Below are 25403 nucleotides of genomic sequence, written 5' to 3' on the forward strand. Positions count from 1 at the left end.
TATGAAGGAAAACATGGTAAGTATTAAAAATACATTTCTTTATAAGATTCAGTGTGCCAGTCACTCTATTCTTGTATCAGCAAGATCTTTATAATGGAAGGTTTTGTTCTGACAAGCAATTCTAAACTATGGCACCTGAGGGTCTCTGTTTAATCTCAATAACTTGGACAAAATGAGCTTAAGTAAAAAATGTAGGGTGTCAGTTTCGAAAGTATTTCACCTCAGCTCTTATCAAGATCACCAATAATAAAGATTCTGCAGGCCAAACTAGACCCTCACTTCCACTTATGCAGACACATTACCTTCAAACTGTATCCCGTTCAGTCGCAGCTCTGCTGCCCCATTGTTTTCACAGAGTCTGCACAGGTAAAACTGACTATAACAAATGAGTCTGATGCATAGGAAACACAACCCGGCTGACTCAGGTAAGGTGGCTCTGCACTGCTAACTGGTGTAAAAACTAGTAAAGCCATTGTTAAAGTTAGCAGACACGATTCTGAATGTACAGAAAGAACTGAATACCAGAGTAACAATTGTACACACTCCCTTTTCAAATTAAAACATTTCAAGGCAAAAAAACCAAAAACAAAACAAACCCCACTGCTATTCCTATTAGCTACAGAAGAATGCTAGGGAAACATTGACTTGCATGAGAAGCCAACTTTAGATGCTAGTACTCATTTGATTGAAAAAAGTTTGTACTATAGAGTTGACCTTCCCCTTTTTCTCAAATTGTTTTTATGCTTTGAGCCAGTTGCTTTCTACAAGTTTGGACCCAAGACATTTAAAATCTTACACTGCTCTCCTTAATTTATATTTTTAAATTTAAGGAAAGAGGATTAGTATTACTGCTAGTCAAATAATAGTATCAGTAAAGATACTGCAGAATAAAAAGTAAAAATCTATGGTCTTTAAATTGTCTGGAGATGAAGTGCCAAGAAAACAAACTTGGTATTCAAGCAAATAATGTTGGTGTATGAAAACAACGGCTTCTTATGGTCTTATTTTAAAAAAAAACTGATTTAATGCTAAGAGTACAAAGGAATTTTTTAATACCAAGCATGCATGACAAGACAGCTCTAAGGATCAGTGAAGACCTCTGAGAAGTAACTTGTGCTGCAGTTAATCTGCATCACAAGGACAGTGTCTTCTTGCAGCATGAGGCAATACTTCAACAGTTAACAGACCTATTTCCAAATTTTTTCATTTCAGTTAGTATGAAGTGGCCCACAGTTGTTTAAAAAAGGTCAAATACATCCTAAAACAGTTATTCTAGCAAAACAGCACAGAAACATATTACAGACTTGCAGGGTTTTCTCATCATTCTACCTTTGGAGTGGGGTGAGGTCTCACCAGTGGAAGTGGAAGAAGCTGACAAATCCCAGAGGACTAAAATAATTCATAACGAGGACCTGTATTTTCTCACTGTCCCAGTGTCAATCAGCAAATCTCTGCTCAGTGTGATTCCCCATTAGGCTTCCACACAGCAGATGCCTCAAGACCCCCTCTGACAGAGATGAAGAGAAGTTGAAACTGCCATTAGTGTGAGCAGCTTCTAAGCACAAGTGCTGACAGTCAACATTAACTTGCTCTGAAACATCTCACTATGTATGTATGTAAGGGGAGATAGGATGTCCGAGTTGCCGTGCAGTCTGTCCCCGTTACTCCTCTCCCTTTTTATTCCTCCCTAAGCTGCACAGGCAGAATTCTACATAGTAACAGAGGGCTGCATGGGATCTAAAAAAGGGGATAGCACTAGCCCCTTAGAATACACTGAAACAGACTTACCAGTTCAATATGTTGAATCAATAGGGCATGATCGGCATAACGAGCATAAATCATGTAGGATAGAGAAATTTTATAGCCTGTTTTTAGGGTGACTGCTGGTGTTCTCCAAATTTCAAAAAAATGGTTTACAGAATCAAGCCATGTTTTATATTATAAACTGATTAAACAGGAGCGATAAATTGTATTGACAGAGAATCGCACAGAATGTTTGTAATTCACTGTGCTCATCAGGTTTTCTAGAACAGAACAGCTTCAAGTTTCACTTTTGCTCAGTTCTTGAAAAAGAACTGAATTTCCAAATCTCTCTACTCCTGAGGTCTCACATTTAGTTGACAATTCAAAAGGTCAAAAATGTTCTCTTAGGGTCTGAGCTTGTGCCATTCAAACCAATGAAGGTTCTCTCGCTGACTTGAATGGGAGTAGGATCAAGGTCTTAATCTCCAAGAGCAATACAGATTAAAAATACCTTTACACATCAAACTGCTGTTAGGTGGCTAGTCAGAGATTTCTTCCATTCAGTGGTAGCACAATCATTGTAACTTTGGCAGTAAATGAACTTTTGAAAGCAGGCCGTTTCAAGTTTGCAATTTATGATGATTGACAGATTTGGTGGAGGACTAACAGTGTTGTCATCCTTAGACTGTATACTCGATATTCTCAACATTAGAACTATTCCCTACATTTCAAAATTTTCAAAAGTAACAGCTGTAGATGTCTACAGTATAAAAGACCTAGTATTTACATATCTATGGCACCCTGTAACTTGGAGATTTTTGGATGAGCAATAAAGGTTATGTCTAGACTATTAATGGTTCTGGAAACCCTATGGCCTTTTCTGAAAAAATAAAGTGTGAGTGTGACGGGTTGGATCACAGAAACCCCCTTGGGAGCTGCCACCCGATGTGCAAAGACTACCCCTGCTTCTGTTTTCCCTGCCAGCTCAGGACTCCAGCACCCTGTCTTGCTGAGCCAGACACTCCCGTCTGGCTCTAGACACAGACCCAGGGTCTGAATCACTTGTCCCAAAGCTGCAAGTTTACCTGAAAACAGCTCACAGAAGTGTGCTTGTCTTTAGCACTCACATGCGCAACTCCCAATGGGGTCTAAACCCAGATAAATCCGTTTTACCCTGCATAAAGCTTATGCAGGGCAAACTCATAAATTGTTCGCCCTCTATAACACTGATAGAGAGATATGCACAGTTGTTTGCTCCCCCCGGTATTAATACATACTCTGAGTAAATTACTAAATGAAAAGTGATTTTATTAAATACAGACAGTAGGATTTAAGTGGTTCCAAGTAGTAACAGACAGAACAAAGTAAGTCACTGAGCAAAATAAAATAAAATGCGCAAATCTATGTCTAATCAAACTAAATACAGATAATCTCACCCTCAGAGATGCTTCAGTAAGTTTTTCTCAGACTGGACACCTTCCAGGCCTGGGCACAATTCTTTCCCCTGGTACAGCTCTTGTTCCAGCTCAGGTGATAGCTAGGGGATTCTTCATGATGGCTCCTCTCCCCCCTTGTTCTCTTCCACCCCTTTATATATCTTTTGCATAAGGCGGGAACCCTTTGTCCCTCTGGGTTTCCACCCCCCCTCACTGGAAAAGCACCAGGTTAAAGATGGATTCCAGTTCAGGTGACATGATCACATGTCACTGCAAGACTTCATTACTCACTTGCCAGCACACACATATACAGGAAGACTCACAGGTAAATACAGCCATCTGCAGACAATGGGAGTCATCAAGATTCCAAACCATCCTTAATGGCCCACACTTTACATAATTACAATAGGCCCTCAGAGTTATATTTTATATTTCTAGTTTTAGATACAAGAGTGGTACATTTATACAAATCGATGATCACACTCAGTAGATTATAAGCTTTGTAATGATACCTTACAAGAGACCTTTTGCATGAAGCATATCCCAGTTACGTTATATTCACTTTTTACCATATTTTTCTAAAACTATTCCAGTTACATTATATTCACTTATCGTGTTTTTATAAAACCATATAGACTGCACAACGTCACAGTGAGCTCCATATCATAGTGAATTTCCATTTAGCTGATAAAAATTCTAAAAGTATCCCCATGGTTTTATTTCCCTTTCCTTGCTTAATAATGCCATGTGCAGCGGCATTACCTTTGTGTTCATAGCGTGCAAAATAGAATGCCATAAATTTAGGACGGGAAGGAACCTCGATAGGTCATCTAATCAAATCCTCTGCACTGAGGGGGGCTTGTGAGCCCCCTGTATTATCTAGACCATCCCTGACAGGTCAAACCTCTTCTTAAAAAAAAACTCAGTGATGGAGATTCTCCATCCTCCCTAGCCAATTTGTTACGGTGCTTAACTACCCTCACAATTAGGAAGTTTTTCCTAACGTCTAAGCTAAATATCCCTTGCTGTAATATAAGCCCATTACTTTTTGTCCTAGCCTCAGTGGTGAGGCGAACAATTTATCCCCCTCATCCTCAAAAACATATTTGATGACTTATGTCCCTCCTCAGTCTTCTCTTCTCCAGAATAAACAAACCCAATTTCCCTCCCCTCCCCCTCCCCTCTTTCTTCATAGGTCATGTCTTCTACACTTAATCATTTTGTTGCTCTCCTCTGGGCTTTCTCCAATTTGTCCACATCCTTTCTAAAGTGTGGTGCCCAGAACTAGACACAGTACTCCAGTTGAGACCTTATCGGTACTGATCCTGGATTGAGCACAGCTTGGCTGGGCCATTGTGTCCTTAAACTTACATAAATGAATAATGTATCAAACTACATCAATCTAACAAATCAATGTGAATTTCTCCTTTAACAGTGCTTTCATTTTTAGAACTATTATATTTTGCATATATTAACTGATTACACCAGTGAGGAAGTTATGTTAGTATAGGATAATAAACAAAATATTCAGATGGACAATTTATTACATATATCTGCCAGATGTTTGGTCTCTCTGTTCTCTGATTCTCCAACATGTCTCTAACCAGTTGTTGGAAAACCATAAAAAAATATTCCAAATTTGTAGGAACTTCCAAGTATGTCTCTACAAATATTTCTACAGTACACAAATCATACTCAGAAACTATGATGCATGCACAGCACTATATCTACAGAAGACAAAACTAATTCACTTCATGTCTATTAAGGAGGAATTGTGCTAGCTCTAACTATGGACTACTAGTTTCACAGTTTAAAAAAAAAAGTGTAATCTTCCTTTTTGTATAAAACAGTCTCAGGAAAGGCAGGGCACCAGACAATGGCTCAAATATTTCAAATTATTTTTATTAAATAATCTGGCAAATATAAATCAAGGTATTTAAATGAAAATAAAAAAAAATTTAACAAGAGAAAAAAAAGACACTGAGTATGGCTCTCAGAGGCAAAATGGCAGTGTCAGCAATTCAGATCAGATCTTTTTAAAGGAATCGGGAAATATTTTGATCTGAAAGGTGCTCAGATATTATGGTGATGGATATCAGTATAAAACCTAAAGATATATTTGTTCTCCCCACTGTCTCTCTCTTTTCAGAGAGAGTTTAATTCATTTCTTGTGGGAATTTCTTAGTGTTTTCATATTGGGTTCAAGAACTCAGGCAGTAGACAGGCTCCTGCTGTGGTTTCTCCATTCAGGTATGGTTTGATTATTCTGGCTCTCTGTCACAGATGCAGCCATGACAGGCCAGATGGCAGAAGCTACCTACAACCTTGCAGTTCTGCTGGTATCCTCCCAATTCACATCTACTTATATTTGAAGTTCCAGGACACCAAACATGACCTTCACAACAAGAGTAGGTAAAGGAGATTGCCTAATTTCTTATACTCTACTACTCCTTAAACTCTTTGCCTCAAACTGCTTTATACCAAAAATATTTAAGCTTTCACATGACAAAAATACAGATGGGAGAAAAGAAAAAGAAAAGAGTACAATGGCTGATGCTTTTCTAAAAGATGACCAGAAGGAAGAGGAAAGCCAAGAACCTAGTTCCTCTAGCCATGGGCATATATACCTTTTGCTAACTGACCTGCTTTGTGCTGGAGGAGAACAAACTGTCCAATTCCTTTGCCCACTCCCTAGGTTAGGAAAAAGTAGAGGAGTGGATTTCTTTGGTAGCCCTCAATCTCAGCTCTCCCTTTTGTTACCAAGAGCAATAAGAATCCCTGAACTTGCTTACTGAAAAGGAAATGCAACATGGAATAATTCTTCATATTAGCTTAAGGATTACATGCTTTTTATTTCTTATCATTCGGTAGAAACTGCCTCTGTGTGTGTCAATGAGAAACACTAAAATTTACTATGTAATTATATGATCTTTTAAAAAAGTGTCAAATTCTCAACTACAATCTTTAACAAATTGTTTTCTTCTTATTCACCTGCTTAGAAAATATTAAATCATTTATTTTGTATTAGTACAGTGAAAATATTGAATCTTTGTTGTTTCAGGATTTGTACTGAATTCTATATTTGCAGGAGTTATGAAGACAAATTTAGTTACATTCCTGTGTCCTTGCAAACAGACCAAGCCATAGTTGTTTGGCATTTACATAAGTTGCATTTTACTTTATTTTATTTATTACTTGCATTACCATAGCACTAGGAGTCCCTGTCAAGGACTAGGACCTCATTGTGCTAAGAGGTGTGCCCAAACAAAACAAAACAAAAAACAAAACAAAAAAAGAGCCCTGCCCAAAAGACCTTACAATCTAGGACAAGGGACAACAGATGAATACAGAAAGACTGGGAGAAATAAACAATGAGACAGTAGCCTCAGGACAACAGTGAGGCTGCTAATATGAAGTTCTCTGAAGGCATCACAGCAAAAAAGAATTTCAAAGAGTTCTGAAGGAGGAAAGGAGGATAATGATTTTGCCTGTGTTTATGGGGAATGTCTCCCTCAAGTGAAAGGTAGCATGAAAGAAATTACAAAGGTGCTTGTTTGAAATTTCAAACTAGTGGATGATAGAGGTTGACAACACAGGAGATGAACTGAAATGTGAGGGGAGAGCTTGGTCAAGAGAGTTTTAGTTATGCGGATGCATAAGAAAAGCTGTATCTTAAATATTATCCAGAATAAATCTAAGATTTAGAGATGGCCTGGATATGAGGGCCTAAAGAGAGGTCCATGTTGAAGATGACACAGAGGTTACTGGCCTAAGTGAGAGGCAGCATAGTGGCGTTATCTAGAGTGTTTGAGAAAGGAAACAGAGAATGTTTGGAAGGGAAGACCAGATATTTTGTTTAGCCATGTTGAGCTTGAGCTGATGGCTATAGATTCACAAGATGCCAGAGAAACAGGCAGAGATTTTAGTTTGAATAGAAGTATACAATTCTGAAATAGTGAGGTAGAGCTGTGAATCACTAGCATAGAGATGATAGTTGAATTTACATTAGCACATGAGGTTGCCCAGAACAAGGATCAGGGTTTGATATACAGAGATTTCAGCCTGCTTAGTACCATGCCACTAAAAATCCTTTTAACCTTTTATGAAAAGATTTTAAAAAGGAAAAAAAAAAACAGTTAAAGCATTGGAAATATAAAAATGAAAGCCTTATTTAATACTAATCTCTTGTTCCCTTTCAGTGGAGAGAGTTTTTCAAAGGAAAAACCCCTTGATTGACAGGCTCCTAGATGGTACCAAAGCTGGTAATAACTGTCCTTCTGGGAGAAAAGAGAAGTTAGTTGAGATGGACTGGAGCTGTGGTTGCTTTTGTTGTTGTTAAAGACTGATCCCATTTCTTCCCAGGAGGTGTTTGGAATTCAGTTGGAGCTGGTAGAAGTAGTAATGCCATCTGACTCCCTCTCTGGCTCAGTCTGGTCAGGACATCTCCCAGGATTACAAAGGCCTAGGGTTCCATTAGACCAGGGGTGGGTAAACTTTTTGGCTTAAGGGCCACATCGGGTTTCCGAAACTGTATGGAGGGCCAGGTAGGGAAGGCTGTGCCTCCCCAAACAGCCTGGCCCCTGCCACCTATCCACCTCCTCCCACTTCCCACACCCTGACTGCCCCCCTCAGAACCCCCAACCCATCCAACCACCTCTGCTCCTTGTCCCCTGACCGCCCCCTCCCAAAACCCCCCACCCCTAATCGCTCCCTGGGACCCCACCCCCATCTAACCCCCCCCGCTCCCTGACTGCCCTGACCCCTATCCACACCCCTGCCCCGACAGGCCCCCCGGGACTCCCATGCCTATCCAACCACCCCCTGCTCCCTGTCCCAACTGCCCCCCAGGGACTCCGTGCCCCTTATCCAACCCCCCACCCACCCGCTCCCTGCCCCCTTACCATGCTGCTCAGAGCATCAGGACAGGCAGCTGCGCTGCCCAGCCATGCCACCGCATAGTCTAGAGCATTGGGAAAGGCCGGCAGCTCTCACAGCTATGCTGCCCAGCAGGAGCTCTCAGCCCCGCCACCCAGAGCGCTGGCAGCACAGCGAGCTGAGGCTGCGGAGGAGGGGGACAGCAGGGGAGTGGCTGAGGGCTAGCCTCCCTGGCTGGGAACTTAACGGCCAGGCAGGAGGGTCGCAGTTTGCCCACCTCTGCACTAGACAGTGGGAGTGGCAACCATAATGATGAAGCTTGCTCCAGTAACCAATGTTTCTCCCCAAAGTCTCATTCTTTAAGGGCTCACAAAAGGGATTGGTGGGCAGAAATAGTCTACTCCCTCACTATTTTGCCCAACAATTAGGTCTAGTTTCTGACATCAATTTTGGGAGGGATCTGGGGATTGAGTTGGGGATTGGTCCTGCTTTGAGCAGGGGGTTGGACTAGATGACCTCCTGAGGTCCCTTCCAAACCTGAGATTCTATGTCTGGTTCCACACTGTTCTTGTTTATCAAGCATATCTATCAGTAGGCCTTTTTGTTTGGACTAATTCTGTCAGTTTCCCATCCAATATCTTTTCCCATCAACATTTATTATGGTTTATTGTGACATCTTATGAACGGTCACATAATTGTGAGCTCAACTGTAAAAAGGAAGGTAAATTTGTAGGCCGAATTATCACAACAGGACCTAAGATGGAACTGGAAAAAGAGGACCTCCAGAAAATGACTGTAAACAGTGTGTTTATTGAGTTTAGTGATTAAAAGGAGATTGAGTAGTATTTAGAATCTTCACTTCACATACAATGCTGCCACACATTTTACCAGGACAACACTGACCAGCAAATTTTGAGTTTTCAAAGGATATCTTACAAGGCATAATATGTACAAAGATTATTTCAATAGTGTGTAGGGTGTGAATACAGGGGGCAGTATATAGGAATATATGGTCACGAAGCGATAGGAAGAGGAGGACTGTGCTTCTCTTCATCTCCACCTCCCCCACACCTAGTCTCATCCAGGCTGGGGTAGGGAGGGGAGAGAAGAAGCAGCAGCCTCCATAAGTGTGGGCAGTTGGAAATGCCATGCCAGACAAAGGAATCCAGGTCTCTGTACGAGCCAGGAGCAGGAGGGAGACACACACAAAGAGGGCATGGATAGATGTGATCTCTTCAGAGATGGAGTGTGTATTTGCAAGTGTTATCTCCTCAGGTGGAAAACATTTTGATAGAAAAGTTTGAGAAACAAAAATAGGAAGCAGAATGGCAAATAAAATCTTATATTTAATAATAAACCACCATCATTTTATTCTTAAAAAGTACTTCCTCTAAATTATGGATTCCCCTTTACAGGTACAGGTTAATCAGCTATTTTTTTAAACTTTTATTCAAAAGAGAAGAACTCATTTATCTTGAACTGGAGAGTCAATAAATCTTTAAATGGATGCCTTTCTACTATCAAAGAAATACATAATTAGTAGTTAATCCACATGGAGTAATTCTATTTTTTTCCCTAAAGTTACTGCTGGCACCATAAAGTGTGGAAGCTTAAGGAAATAAAGTTATATTAGAAAGAAACCCTACCTGTCTAAAGCTTGATTGCTAGCTTTACACATACTGAACTACAGCAAAGAGACAACTAAACAGTCTGATTTTTAGCTTAAGGCATAAATTGGATCGGTCTAATTTGAAGACCGGAATAAAGCAGAAGCAGCAAGTTTGAATCCCACTGAGACATACAGAAAAAAACTACTGTGGAAAGCCATAAAAGCTTGAATATAAAATTTTAAAGCTCAGAATGATTTCGTTTTATCTTACATAACCTAGGTTCTGCTAAGAGAAATGCTGGATGAAGCCCAACAGTATATTTTCCTCAATCTTTACAAGACAAAAAAGAAGATTATAACGAACATTTTTGTAATGATGTTCTTTGGAACACTGAAAAACAGTTTCACTGAACAAAAAGCTTTAAGGGCCCTATTCAGGCCAAAATTAGATTTCTGCATTTTGAACTCAGAGCCTTCTGGAAGCTTTCACAGCTAGGCTACTATGGAACCCAATTCTCATTCACGTAACAAAAATTCCCCTGAACAGCTATCATGGAACTTGCAATGAGCTTTATTATAACTCCTTCAAGCAAGATGGTCAGGCATTCTCACTTGTATATGCATGATGTCCAAGAGTGAGTATGTTTAGCTAGAACGCTGACATCAGAAGGGCAATGAGATATTAATTGATAACACCACTGTAACATGTCAGCCTTAAAATAAAATAAAGAGAAAGATTAGTTTTGTCTTTGAATCAGGGTATTATCAGAATTTCCATTTCATGGTTTCCTCCGATATTTGAAAACTGGAAAGATTAAACGTAGTGACTCAATCTCTGAAGTTTATTCTGCAGCAGTGTAGGCCAGATTGATTGTTTCTGTTATGTCTTAAATTAGATTCAGATAACATCATCCTTAAAAAATATAAATGTTTGCTATTTACAAACTTGAAACAGTCTTATAGTAAGGATTTTGTCATCTTTTTCAAAGAATTTGCAGATACAAGGCACAACAGACCTCATGAATGCAGAATCAAGCTCATAAATTTCATGGGGGGAGGAATAGCTCAGTGGTTTGAGCATTGGCCTGCTAAACCCAGGGTTGTGAGCTCAACCCTTGATGGGGCCATTTCAGGAACTGGGGTAAAAATCTGTCTGGTGATTGGTCCTGGTTTGAGCAGGGGGTTGGACTAGATGACCTCCTGAGATCCCTTCCAACCCTCAGATTCTATGATTATATGTTCTCCTGTACACATAGGAACCTATTGTCTTTCTTAATAGATTAACTAATTTACATTATTAATCCATAATTTTTGTTTTACAAAACTTTTATTATACCCAATGCCTCTGAAGCGCTTTAACAAATAGTAGTGTCACAGGGGACCCTGCTTTAACAAATAGTAGTGTCACAAGGGGCCCTGTGTGTCGAGTATGCCCACCACTGTTGACCCAGTGAAGGGTTTGTACATCCCATCACACAATAGTCAGGTCTCCCTATTGGATCAAGCAATTTCAGTTAGGGGACTCAGGGCCCCTGGCAGGGCCTGGTAAAGACCATCTATGCCTCTTAGGTGGGCAAACAATCACAGCTGGGGCTCTGACACACTCAGCAGGGCAGAGCAGTCAGTCAGTTTGCAGCCTCTGGGTGGGGCAGAGCAAAGGAAACAAACAGTCTATGGCTCCTGAGCCTCCTGGCTGGGGCAGGCAATAGCAGTTGGGGGGTGGCGACTCTCTGGGCAGGGGAAAGCAGCAAGTCACACTATAGCTGGAGTCCCAAGTAGTCATATTGTGTGTGAGAAAGAGAGAGAGAGACACACACACACACACACACACACACACCCCTCTCTACCTGGGTCCACCCTATTCCACCAGGTTCTGACCCAGGGCCTTATGAAGCCAGGATATTCCCAGTTAAGGGTTCACACCTCTGCTTCTAATACATTCCCCAGGTCACTTCCTACTGCAATGCTCATCTCTGGCACCAGTCAGTCTACACGGTTGGCTGGTCGTCTGCAGCATAGTGAGAGTCCACGGTTCCCATTGCTTGGAGAGCGGCAGGAGCCTGCAGCACATGTCCTTCCTCCTCAGCCAGCCGAGACTGAGCTGGGCTGCCTCCTTTTATCTGTCCCTTCCACCTGGAGCATGCACAGCAGGGGCGGGGGGAGAGAATGCAGTCTTCTGGGCCCACAGTGATTGTTCAGGCCCCAGTTGCCCAGTGTGGGGTTGGTACACCTTATCACAAGTAGAATACCGATTTTCCTCAGTTTAAAAAAAATAATAATCAGAGATTGCATTAACCGCCTGATAGCATACTCGCAGGACATGGCTACTTCCATGTGACTCAAAGAGTGGACTGTTTCCTTTAATAAATGAGTGGCCACACAAGGAATTAAGCCTCAGTGTAAATGAGCAACAAACCCTTAATATTTAATTATTCAAATGTGTAACACCTAACTAAAATCATCATAATATACAGTATTTGAAATAAGCAGAAACTCCTCGTATAATAGGGATATCATTTTAATAATAAATGAAGGCTCATGAACAGGAGTTACTGGGGTACAACATCAGAGATTTGATAAACTCAACAACTTGTTTAAGGAATTCAGCACATAAAATCTTTAATACCAACTATATTGGGTGTTAAGAACTAACAGTGTCATAAAAGAGAAACAGCATTTCTTCCCCAAGTTATTTACAACTTGAAATACAAGATCAAACAAGAACAGAGGGAATCTTAGAAGTTTTAATTCTTATTTATATGCAGGATGGGAGTGGTAACTGCTTTACTGACATGGGCTAATATTTTTAGTCCAAGTAGAAGCAGCTTTTCAGCAGGATAACACTATCCTTCTGGAAAAAAGTTTGACCCATGCAAGAGGGCGGCATTTCCTATGAAGTAGGAAAGGAAAGAGAAGATGATAAAGAGGATGGGAAAAGATGACTAAGTGGTGAGGTTGTCATTATTAGGAGATTGATGACCCGAGTAGAGATTCAGGCTATGGAAGAGGTAAAAACTTAATTTGGTAAGTGAGGAGGAGCCAAAAGGAGTGATTTGAATGGGAGATTGCACAGAATCCAAGAAGGGGAGGACAAAACCAAACTAAGACAAAAAATTATGTCCCATTTAAGGCATTACCATAATGACCCTAGCCAGAAGAGTACCTCGTTCTCTTATTGTTCTAGGAAGCAGGCAGGTTTTCCTTTCCTTCAGGCATCAGATTAGAGGAGGAGCCACTTAAACAACTATCAATTGGGTTGAGTCAGAGCAGCCAAACTTACTGTCAGAGAAACAGTCTCTGGAGCATAGATCAGGCAAGTTACCTGGAGCCTGAGGGGCCAGAAACCTGTAGCAGCCAGCATGGCTTCTAGTCCTCTCTCTTGCTCAGCTTCCTTTTTCTGTTTATATAGCCCAGCCCCATGGGTGGGGCAGGTTGGTCCTTGATAGCACCCAAGCTGTACACTCCCCCTCCAACCTACAGAGAGATGTGGAGATCAGGGGAAGATTATCTGGAAGCTGCATTCTTGATACAGCTTGATTAGTGATATGGGAAAGACAGTCAGCAGCAGGATGGCCTGAAGAAGGATGGTTCAGTAGTTAGGGTGCTAGCCTGGGACTCTGCAGAGCTAGGTTCAATTCCTGTGCCAACACAGTTCTCCTGTGTGACTTTGGGCAAGTAACAGTTTTTCTGAGCTTCAGTTCTCGCATCTTTAAAATGGGGCTAGCACTTCCCTGCCTCACACAGGTGTCGTGCAGAGAAGCACAATAAAGCTCATGCAGTAATGGGGGCTATATAAGTCTCACAGATATAGAAAAAAAAAAGGATATTTGGTTATCAAAGCAGGAGATAACCAGTGCTGTAGAGAAAAAGACAAGGTGGGTGAGGTAATATCTTTTATTGGACCAGCTTCTGAAAGATGGCAGGATTTAGCAACAACCTGTATATAAGGAAAAGGGAGACAATATAAAAACGACCCAAACGTTGTGCTTCTCAATGATTGAGAAGACAATGGTAATGGCACTGCAGAAAGGACTAAAAGGACAGTTTTAAGAGTGAAGGTGAGGAGCATATTTTAGCTGCTTGAAAATTAGTAAGTGAAAGAGCATCCTGGAAGAGATGTCAGAAGACAAGAAGATGTGAGACCGGACGGAGTGGAACTATCATAAGCACCAGAGAATCAGATATGATAGTCACCTACATAGAATTAGTGAACCAGACAAAAATGTTAGGCTGTATTACAGGCAGCATGGATAGCTTTGCATACAATTAAGTATGCCCAATATTTTCATTGACAACCTTAATTTCAGAATTTCCTACCTTTTGAATGCTTAACTTTGCAATCTTAACTCTGTTAAAAGAGCGTTTTCTTGACTAATCCACAGTCAGATAGTCATGATTTTCTATGTATTTTACAGGGGTAACTGGGTGAAATTCTTTGGCATGTGCTATACAGAAAGTCAGACTAGATGATCTAATGGTCCTTTCTGGTTTTATAAGCTGTTAATCAAAATATTCCTTCTTCTGGAATATGCTGTTCAGGTCTGGTCACCATTTTTTTTTTAAAACAGCAGAAATAGAAGAGGTGTTTAATTGTTAGAGTCATTGAAATATTTGGAGAGGACATTAGGAAAAGGCAATTTGGACATAGAAAAGGCATTTTTCCCCACACAAATTATATATTGCTATATATAAAAAAATGGATGCCAAGAGCATAAGCAACATTACAAAAAATTAGACATTTATAAGAATAATGAGAATGTTCAGTTGCATTAAATATGATTAAAAGTACTAAGTCTGATACAATCTTTATGCTTCAGGGCATATACCAATGGAAGAAATATCCCGTATGGGCATGCTTTTCCATAATTGCCCACTACAGATTTTCTTGCCTTTTCATCTGAAGCTTCTGGTACTGCCTCTATCAGAAAGAGGATATTGGACAAAAATGTACCAATGGTCTAATCTAGTATGGCAATTCCAATGCAGGTGGTAGAGACAATGGATGTAGATGAAATCAACCAAAGGGGTCCCTGAGGAAACTAGAAAGAAGGAAGAGGGCGAATGACTGAATACTATGCTTTGATTTTTTTATTGAGAGTATGCACAGAACATTTGCTATAAAAATTGAGAAATTTATAATAATATACGGAGATATACCGATCTCATAGAACTGGAAAGGACCTTGAAAGGTCAGAGTCCGCCCCCTGCCTTCACTAGCAAGACCAAAATTTGAAGCACAAAAATAAATTTACTTCAGAGCTAGCCCTCTATCATATATTAGTAATTCTTATTAAGAAAGGGGGCATATAATACAGCACACGAACTTCTGTTTTTTAAATAGGAATTTCTGTACTGACTCCTACTTTTAACAGAGGCGGGGTGGGGAGGGGCAAACTAAAACTGTTATGGATATTGTTAATGCAGCACCAGCAGTGAGTTCCTTTATAAATTAGGTCTAGACACCACACCACTAGTCAAACAAATCATTACCCTACATATGGAGGGAAATGTTTCAATTTTCACTGAATGAAAGAGCTACTTTCCCAAGCTCCTGTTAATGGAATGCTTCACTCACTAGATGGAACAAGGTATGCTCTCTTAACCTAGCAACTCCTCTCTCACAAAATCATGACCCACCTTCCCCCCGCCCCCCGCTTTTTTTTTTTTTTAAATGCAAGCCTTTTTTCCTATCCTTAGGTAATCTAATCACCCCAAGATATTATAGTGTAAATCCGCAATATAATGCCATTGTAAAACAGATGCTCATTTTCACTGTACTATTTTAAAAGAGGCATTATCTTTATTAATTGTTCCACAGATGCATATTTTTCAAATAAAAGTTCATGGGGCTGATTCAGCACTACATTCCTCCAGTTTTACTGGACGATGACTGGAATAATGCAGGGGTCAATCTGGCTATATATTTTTTTTTTTTTTTAAAGTGAACCCTAGTAAACAGCAAAAAAAAAAGCCCACCCAGAGCTCCCCAGGCCTTAGGTATGGCTATAGGGAGAAAGGACGGACTGTATTTCTGGCATCCCCCAGCGCCATCCCCTCATTTGAACAGGGGGCCGATGGTCTTGGATCCAACCTTTTGCACTGCAACACCTAGCGGAGATATGCCAGTATCGCACAACTGGTAAAGACCTGGCAAATTACTTCCTCTGGAAACTCCAAGAGTAAAGGTGAACAGCCACAATTACTCCTCGGGACAGGGCACCTATATACCACCCTACCCCACGCTTTAGGCACTGAACAAAGTTTCAATCTAGTCTAAGTGATTTAGAGCAAAATTTTTAAAAGGTTTTATAAAAGGTTTAAATATCTGGGCTTTAGTCACTAATAGAACACACCATGAATATTATGGCAGTCAAAAGACAACCAACCAATAAAATACATGGCAGTCTGTTTAGGGGTCTCAGAATAGACTAAATTTTGGGACAGTTTCTGTCTCCTCAAGAATGAGGAGCCTTAAAAACATTAATTTACATTTTTACAAATATGTCCATTCAAAACATTTACAGTGATTTCACAATATTATTTAGAGAACAAAAGGTCTTCTTTCCTAAAGAAGAAATGTCCCCCAAAATGATGTTTTCTCAGCTCTGAATACAAGAGGTGCACAAAAACAAAAAAAATAATTTCATGTGCATACTACAGCTCATCTTGGTACAACTCTTTCCAACTTCATGAACAATAACAAAACCCAAAGTCACACACAAGTCATCTAGTTTCAGGTTTAATTACAAAATTCAAAATAAAAAATAAAAATAAAAATAAAATGCTCAAACTCATGAAACAATCAAAAAACCCAACACTGGTCAGCAAATGGTGAAATGTGGTGGTTTTAATTGGGCTTCATGGCACAATTTTAGACTAATTTTGAATCAAAATGAAAGAGCGTTTGCACAAAAAATACTGTACAATGAAATTGTCAAGTTTTGCATGTCATTATTTAGATGGCGCATTTCGCCTCCATGATCTACTTCCAAGTTAAAATATCCATATTTCTGAACACAACAGTGCACAGAAAAATTCAAATATGGAGCAGAAACTTCTACATTTTCCTTGGTATAGACATCATCTCAAACTTCTGTACAGGTTACCTTCGTTCCGTCTCCCCCGTCTTCTCAGCCATGGGCGGCTCCAGGCTCTTTGAAGAGTGGGCCAGCTACCTCAGCTGGTTAGAGGGTGGTACTAATAATGCCAAGGTTGTGGGTTCAAGCCCCATGCTGGCCACTCTGTGTGCTGGATGGAGAGGGTGGCTTCTCCACTTTGGGGGGAGGGATAGCTCAGTGGTTTGAGCATTGACCTACTAAACCCAGGGTTGAGAGTTCAATCCTTGAGGGGGCCACTTAGGAATCTGGGGCAAAATCAGTACTTGGTCCTACTAGTGAAGGCAGGGGGCTGCACTTGACCTTTTGGGGTCCCTTCCAACTCTATGAGATAGGAATATCTCCATTTATTATTAAGAGCCACCTCCAACCGACAGCCTAAACTCTTAAAGGGCCAAATACACATCTCCTTTTCTTACTCCTCTGACCCTATCGACGCCCCCCTCCTTATTCTATATAGTGCACAGCTACATGAGCTATCCAAACCTACTCCTCCTTCAAAGTCAAACGCAAAATAGGCTTCCTTGGAAAAATAGAATCCTTTGAGTGTACTCACCTCATCTGTGAGTAAATGCAGAACCCAGCACTGCAAAGTATCATCCTTCTATTCCACTGAAAAGATAAAACTCACATTAACCAAAATTTCCTGGGCTACATGCATCCAATCCAGCTCTGTCAGCAAACAACCCACTTCCATTCCATGAATATTTATACTACTAGAATTAATGGATACTGTATAGGAAAGTCAGCTCAAGACCCGAGAGAGAGTCAGACCCCTCCCAATCCTGAACGCTAAATGAGAGTTGTAAGCAAACAGTGCCTCACTTGACTGAAATAGCCAATGCCACATACAGCGAAGGAATCTTCTCTTCCTCCTTCAAACACAACATAGTCCAACTAATACTGAAGAAACCCCTTCTTGATGCATCAAATATTAGTTACTTTCCAGTGTCAAACCTTCCATCCCTGAGCAGGCTCATAGTGAAGCAAGCCAAAGGGTGCCTGCAATTCCGTTTAACCAAAGCAAACCTTAAACCAAGTACAACCTAGACTGGGACCAGAATGTGGGATGGAAACAACATTAGTGGTTCTTTAGATGATCTCCTGCTGTTGATGGATGGACAGACATTCATTTCCATCCTTGTGAAGCACTCTACATCTTTGACACAGCTAATTATCAGATAATACAGCCTCATTTAAAAGAGGTTGTAGGAGTCCAAGGGAACATACTAAAATGTGTCAGGCACTTCCTGGAGGGATGCACCTAAAAAGAATAATGATGAGAAGTTGCATTTCCACCTCTAGGCCCCTCATTTGTGGAGTCTCACCAGGATCAATTTTCTCTCTGGCCTAAGTCAACTTTTACATGTAGTCACTTGGAGAAATAAGACATTACAGACTCAAAAGCCGAAAAGACCGCAGACAACCCGCAGATGAGACACAATTCTGTTTCCTTCATTGTATATAAAAATGCAGTGCCCAACCAATGTCAGCTAATGGACAAACAGCTGCTGGTTAAAACTGAACCCAAGCAAGATGGAAGTTATGCTGGTAGGTAGAAGAAAACACTATATTGTAAAGGAGTTTGCATCCACAGTGGTGTCTTGGGGGGGGGGGGGGGGGGAGAGACGCCAAGAAGGCACACACCCACAATTGGTTAAGTCAGTTCAGATTCTTTGCTGACACTGAGCTCTGACATAGCATCATTTGTAATTAACGCCTCTATAATTTCTGTTTTGGCGAGAAGATTGCATCCCATTCTGGGGGACAATGACCTGGCCTCAGTTATACATGCCTTTGTGATTTGCCTTCTGGATTAAACCAATGCAATATACCTGGGCATGAAGTCATCAGTTTTTAAGAAGTTCCTCCTAGTATAGGATGCTGCAGTGAGTCTCCTCAGTAAATGAATCAGAGTGGAGAGTAAAGCAATATTGGGCTAGCGAAGGCCCCACCCCTCAACAAGTGCAAAGCATGTTCTCAGTGGAGTAACTATTTAAAAGGACACTGGAAGTTTAGGAGAATGGCAGGGGAGTTGGTGGGAGGGGGAGGGGGGAAGAGGAGGGAGAGACAATGAGCGGCATGTGGCACCAAGAAAAAAAAAAGACAGATGCTGAGAGCTGTGCCAATAGTTGCAACAGCTTTGTGAAGGCTGTACTAGCAGCAGGGACTTGGAATCCCCCCATCTCTTTGCAGGTGAAAAGCCTTAAGAGAGAGACTGGGTGACTGAAAATGAATACTAAAGATACATCTACACTGCAATTTAAAAAACACCACGCAAGCCTTGGGCAGCAGACTGGAGCTAAAATTGCAGTGTAGATGTTAGGGCTCTGGCTGGAGCTCTGAGACCCCCCCCCCCCTTGTGGGGTCTCAGAATTCAGGCCCAAATGTCTACACTGCAATTTTTAGCCCCACAACCTGACTCCCATGAGCCCGAGTCATCTGACCTGGGCCAGCTGCAACCATGTCGTGCGGGTCTTTTATTGTAGTATAGACACACTGTAAGAGACTGAATAGAGTCTGCTAGACCAGCAATCACACCTCCAAATCGAGGAACTCCAGGCTGGTAGGAAGTGACTGAGGGGGGGGAAACAATTTGTGATCTCAATAACTGGGCTGGACATTTACCAAACCTTCAGGCAAACTCACTGGTAAAGATAAACAGTAAAACAAGTTTATTGATTAAAAAAATATAGATTTTAAGTGATACGTGATATGCAAAAAGTAGGAATGGTTACCAAAATAAAATAAAAGCATGCAGTCTAAACCTTAACACTTATCACACTAGACAGTATTTGGATCAAGCAATGTTCTCACCCTCACTGGATCTTACAGTCCTTAATATACAGGTTTCTCCCTTAAACCTGAGACAGTGTCCTCTGTTGAAATCTTCTGTCTTCTCAGCATCCTTGTTGCTTGCAGCGTAGTGGGGAGAGGAGATAAGACCACGCATGGGGCCACGGTGTTCTATTTTATACCCTTAGTCCATGTACTTGGAGAACACAAACCCAGGCATGTCTGGGGGGCATTGCTGAGTCCCCAGGCAAGGTTGAGCAATTCCCCTGGTGTGGCCTTGTCCAAGCAAGTCATTGAATTTTAACTCCCTGGCTGGACAATAGCTGTTGATGGTTGTTCGATACCCGCTCAGGCATTGGTTACTTTTCCTTGCTGTTGTCTCTGGGGAGCTAATATCTGGCCGATTCACCAATTTACAGCATGTTTTACTGACAAACATGCAACACAATCTCATAACTTCATATGCACTAATGATATACATATTTAGATAAAATAGATCATAACCTTTCTCCTAATACCTCCTCACATGGCATGCTCTATATGCAATATCACAATTATATATAAATGAGGAATATGAGGGTTACAAAGTGCTCCCCTGAGGTACAGTGTCACACCCCCTCTGGGGCAACTAGCCCAACCAAAATCATAATGCCACAAGCTGAACACTAGGCCAGCTAGTCATCAGACCTTCCCACTACAACCATCTTCTACTATGGCTTCCCATAGAATACAGAGTCAAGATCAGGGTCTCCATCCTTATCTTCAAGGTGCTCAATGGTCGGAGACTACCATACCTAAACAATCACCTGATGCTCCTGGATAAGGACCATGATCGACAACCTCATTCCTCAAGCACAATGAACCTGTCATCCACGCAGGGATAAAGTCTACTTATGTAGGAGACGGAGCTTTCTTGGTGACCTGCCCAAGGTTGTGGAATGCATGAACAGCCGCAAGATCCAAGAATCACCTCAGACAGCACGACTTTCCATTCCAAACCCAAGATGTGCTTCTTTAACCTTGCATTCAAACCAACATAGCACATATGATATACAAATCATTTAAAAAACCATTTTAAAAGCCTCATACAATAAGCGAAAAATCACACATGGCAAATGTTAGTCTCATAATTTATGGCAATTTTGGAAGGTGGTAAAATATCACAGCCATGAGAGTGGTTTAAGAGCCTGAAAAAATAGATTGCATTCCTTACCAATGTCAGCCACCAACAGCATATTACCCCTCTGTTCTCCTCATTGGTTCTTCACAGAAGAGTGTCAAGTTCATAGTTAAAGTTCCCGTCCTATACATTTTATAGCCTCTCTCTCAAAAACAAAGGCCTACCTCAGCAGTTCTTCAGGAACTACCAAGATATCAACTTCAAGAGTGATACTCATAAGAGAGAATTTATTTTTTGTTTTGTTTTAAGTTTCTTCTTTGTCATCAGAGCAGTAGGAAAGAAAATTAGGTCAAGGGCTGTTTGCAATAAGTTATAAGCTTAATTCACAAGCTTAATAAGGATAGGTGATGGATGCTGTTAGGAAAACCAGGACCATGATACCCCTCTCTCTGCCTCTCTCGAGTGGCTCCTCCTCCTTCTCTATCACAAACATAAGCTGCTTCTATTCACTTTCAAGTACTTACATGGTCAATACCTATCCTGCCCATCTCATTCACTATTGAGCTTTCAACCCTCACCTCTGCTCAGCACATGATGCCAGCCTTCACTGTCCACTAGTTAAATATTCAACATTTTAAATTTTCATACCACCTCCAGCGCTTGGAAGGTGTTCCCCATGGACCTCCCCAAAGCGACCTTATTATCCACTTTAAAAACCCTCCTCAAAACTCTTTATTGCTGAGATGTGATAGTTCTTAGGCAGCTGTATGTTGAGTTCACTCCCTATCATGTTGATCAATATTGTCTTGTTTTTAAACTTGTATTCCCCATCAGTCTCCATTTGTTGAGTCTTGGCTTATACTTAGATTGTGAGCTTTTTTGGGGCTGAGACAGTCTTAGTCTATATTTGTACAGCACCTAGCACAATGGTCCTAGGCATGGTTTCTAGATACCATGTTAATACAGATAATTTCATTATAGTGCATGCCATGTTATCACTACCCATCTTTCAGAATTCTTTCTGAACATGAGTAGGATTGTATCTAGGACTCAGATTTGGATTTAATAAAAAATTCACATGACTTGTATGTTGCAGGAGCTGGCACAAGGCATGAAAAATAAATGTTTCATTGCTTCTGTAGCCCAGAAGATTTCTACAGTGTGCAGGAGTTGGACACAGATTCAATAAAAAGATCTCTTTTTGCATTCGACTGAATAGCCTTTGAATAGCCTTACTGAGGATCAAGTAATCTTTCCAAAACACTCCTATATTCCATACTAGACAGACATCTTGTATTTACTCTTTTCCCCTCCACATTTCAAATCAGTCCATTTTTTATTCCTTATTCTTGGAATAAATGATCTTGGAATTATACTTTTCTGACATTTCAATAGTTGCCATTACTACTGTGTATTTAAAAAAATCCAGAAGAACTGGTACTTCATTAACCTGCACTAACGTCACAAAACAATGACTGAAATCTCCAGTATGTGCCTTCCAATTTGCAATCAATTGCTTATTCCAGAATATACATTTTACTCACACATTCGTGAAACCTCTCATTTAACATCTCTTTTCATTTATTAGCACAGGTGCCTTACAAATGAACATTAATAACTTACAAGCAACTAAAGTGTGTGGCACCTTCAGTGAATAAATGCAATAAAAAAAATTTTAAAAACCCCGATGATTGAGAGAGTTGTGCCCAACCTATTCATCTTAATAATTAAAAACTTTACAAGAAAAGATATCAGATCTTTAAAACAATTGAAGATTCCATTTATGAAATTTTACTGATCAATATAGTGACAGCATTTCTACTCTGCATTATTGTACATTTTAAACACATATTTTAAGCCTTACATAGAGAGAAAAGGTGGGTGAGGTAAAAGCTTTTACTGGTCCAATTTCTGTTGACGAGAGAGACGAGCTTTCGCTCTTACACAGAGCTCTTCTTCTTAAGCTCTACCATTTTCATGAAATGAAAATGTAATTCTGAAAGAAGCCATATACTAAATCAACATTGGTTTTGCAGAAGATTAAGTTTAAGAAGATGTATCAAAATACAATTTTGTAACTACACTGTTTAATTTTTCTATTAAAAAGGGACCCCACCAATTTGAAGAAAAACAAAACAAACAACAACAACATTTGGCTAGAAGTTTTACCTATTCAACAGGATAAAAACAGTTAGTAAAAAAAACAAAAACTTGCACCCCCTTGTTTTTTTTTACTTGTACATTTGCCAGCACTTTGTGTATAGTCAGTTTCATTGTATCTTTGGATAGTTAGTCTATTAACTCCCTTGCTGAACATCAACAAAAACAAACTTGAAAAAAATAAAAATCAAGAAAATACTATTTAAAAAGTGATCGGAAATTAAAATTAAAAAAAAAAAAAAAAGTCAGACTGACAGCATCCCTTTAAAGATATATGGTTATTTACAGAAGTTTAACATTGTTTTCTTTTTTTTTTAATTTACAGTTAAATGAATATGTCTGAATGTTATACAGAAGCCAATTTTGTTGACTTTCCAAAACTGAACATTTGAAATTTGGCTAGATTCTATCATCCTCAGTTCAAAAAGCAACAACTGGACAACTCACAGAATACACTACTGAACACAGAGGCGGCAGATTGTGTCTCTTTATAAATAATCTGCACTGCAACTTTTTCTTATAGTTTTTGTTTAAAAATATATACAGAATTATTTGGTTTGACTAAAACAGAAAATGAAGAGAGTAACAAGAGAAGGTTTAGCAAGAAGCAAAGTAAAACAAAAAAGCAAGAAACAAAAAGCCAGCCTCTGCCACCGTTTAACCTTTATAACCACAAATTATTCAAATTGAAAACTAGTGTTTTGTAATCACTGTTCTAAATAAAATCATTTGCATCTAGTGTCAAATATTTTCTCTGAACTAAGGATTCGTCTGTCCCCTGGCAATCCGTGGCTAAATGAAACAATGTAGTATCATCACTTGTAAAAGAATCATGGCTGGCTTAAGGAAAAATGACAGCCTTTAGTATTCAAAAACGTGTCTAACTGTGACATGTCATCTCACTGCAAAGACATTTGGAGCAAAATCTGACACAAATACTTGGTTAAGAAATCATTCATTCAATAATGAATCCTAATTGTTAGATCAGATAGAGGACTCCTCCATGTGGTATTGAGTATCTAACATTCATTATAGTAGGGGTTTCATATTCCAAAAGGCGTATTCTCATATTTAGAACCAGCAAAGGTCTGGGGGCATGGCAGAAATGCAAATCTCTTCTGGAGCTCTCACTCTGATTGAAAACTGTTACAGAGCAGTAGTAGTAGTAGGGTGATTACGCATCCCAAATTGGGCTGGACATTCCTGAAATGCAGAGTTCAAGTCCCGATCCTGGGCTGAATGACTTTGAGATCGCATTTGTCCCAGATTCCTTGAAGCACCGCTCCAGGCCTGCCCAAGGATCAGGGGTGGTGCCAGCCTCTTCCCAGGGAGGTGTGTGTGTGTTTGAGGTGGGCCTTAGCCACCCCTTTGCCCCAGTTCCTCCTCTCCCCCCGACGCCCTGCCCTCTGGTGAGGTCAGAAGGTGGAGCCAGGCAGAAGTCAGTAGTAAGAGCTGCCCAGGGAGCCTGGGTGCTATGGGGAGGCCCAGACCCTCCACCTGCCCTGGGTGATGGGCCCCGGGGTGGGAGGGTTGAGAACATGTGCCAGAGACTGCTCTCAGGCACCCCAGCCACCTACCCACGGCAGGTGGAGGGTCCAGAGCTCCCCACAGCAGCCCAGGCTCCCTGGGCGGATATTACCACTGCCCAGTTCTGGCTTCTGAACTGACCGGGGGGGTGGCCTCAGAGGGAGCAGGGCTCCTGCCTGTGTTCCACTTTTGCCTTTTGAAAAGGTGATCACCCTAAGTGCTAGTCACTATAACTTTATAGCCTGATTATCCAAAATCCTTTCCCCCAAAGTGAACCATTTTGCAGATTTTATCCCATGGAAGAGCTTTTCTGGAATTTCTGTTAAAAATTAGACCTTTTTCAAGTTACAATTTGAAATTTTAGTTGTAATATATTTTAATATTATTCCAATATATTTTTGACTCAGCATCGCTCTAAAGTGGCTAGACCCTACATTTGTTTTCTTTTGTTGGACTGCTGAGAATTGTTTATTTGTATTTTCAGGAGGGTCAGTGGAGATTTTAAAAAGCAAATTGCATTTACACTTATAAAAGACAAATAATAATAATAATATAATAATTAATGGAGATATCCCATCTCCTAGAACTGGAAGGGACCTTGAAAGATCATCGAGTCCAGCCCCCTGCCTTCACTAGCAGGACCAAGTACAGATTTTTGCCCCAGTTCCCTAAGTGGCCCCCTCAAGGATTGAACTCACAACCCTGGGTTTAGCAGGCCAATGCTCAAACCACTGAGCTATCCCTCCCCCTGTACAAGTGTGTACAGTATAGTTTAAAAACATTTATTAAGCCCACCTGACTCCAGCTGCTTTGTCAGAGTCAGAGGTGGGTGGGGATGGATAAAAGATTGCAGGGATATGTGCAAGAGAGCAGAGGGGAACAAGGGAAGATAGACTGAAGTATGCCCATGAAGAGGTCCTTCTTGGTTTCACCATAGGATGGTGGGGGAAGAAACCCTGGGGAAGTCAGGAGAAGACAGTATATGAAGAATGGGCAGGACACTGGCAGGGTATGAAATAGAG

General features: G+C 40.6%; 1 protein-coding gene and 1 non-coding gene across 5 annotated transcripts in view; one reads left to right on the forward strand and one right to left on the reverse strand.

Annotated features, from left to right (window-relative positions):
* The window catches only part of SPOCK3 (SPARC (osteonectin), cwcv and kazal like domains proteoglycan 3), a 402955-nt gene that overhangs the window by 303560 nt on the left and 73992 nt on the right, over window positions 1-25403 (reverse strand). The gene's annotated exons all lie outside the window — the stretch shown is intronic.
* Window positions 16829-16902, forward strand: TRNAI-AAU (transfer RNA isoleucine (anticodon AAU)). Its single transcript has one exon. It is a non-coding gene; the product is annotated as a tRNA-Ile (tRNA).

This window comes from Emys orbicularis, chromosome 5 (genome assembly GCF_028017835.1).
Source record: "Emys orbicularis isolate rEmyOrb1 chromosome 5, rEmyOrb1.hap1, whole genome shotgun sequence".
NCBI lineage: Eukaryota > Metazoa > Chordata > Testudines > Emydidae > Emys > Emys orbicularis.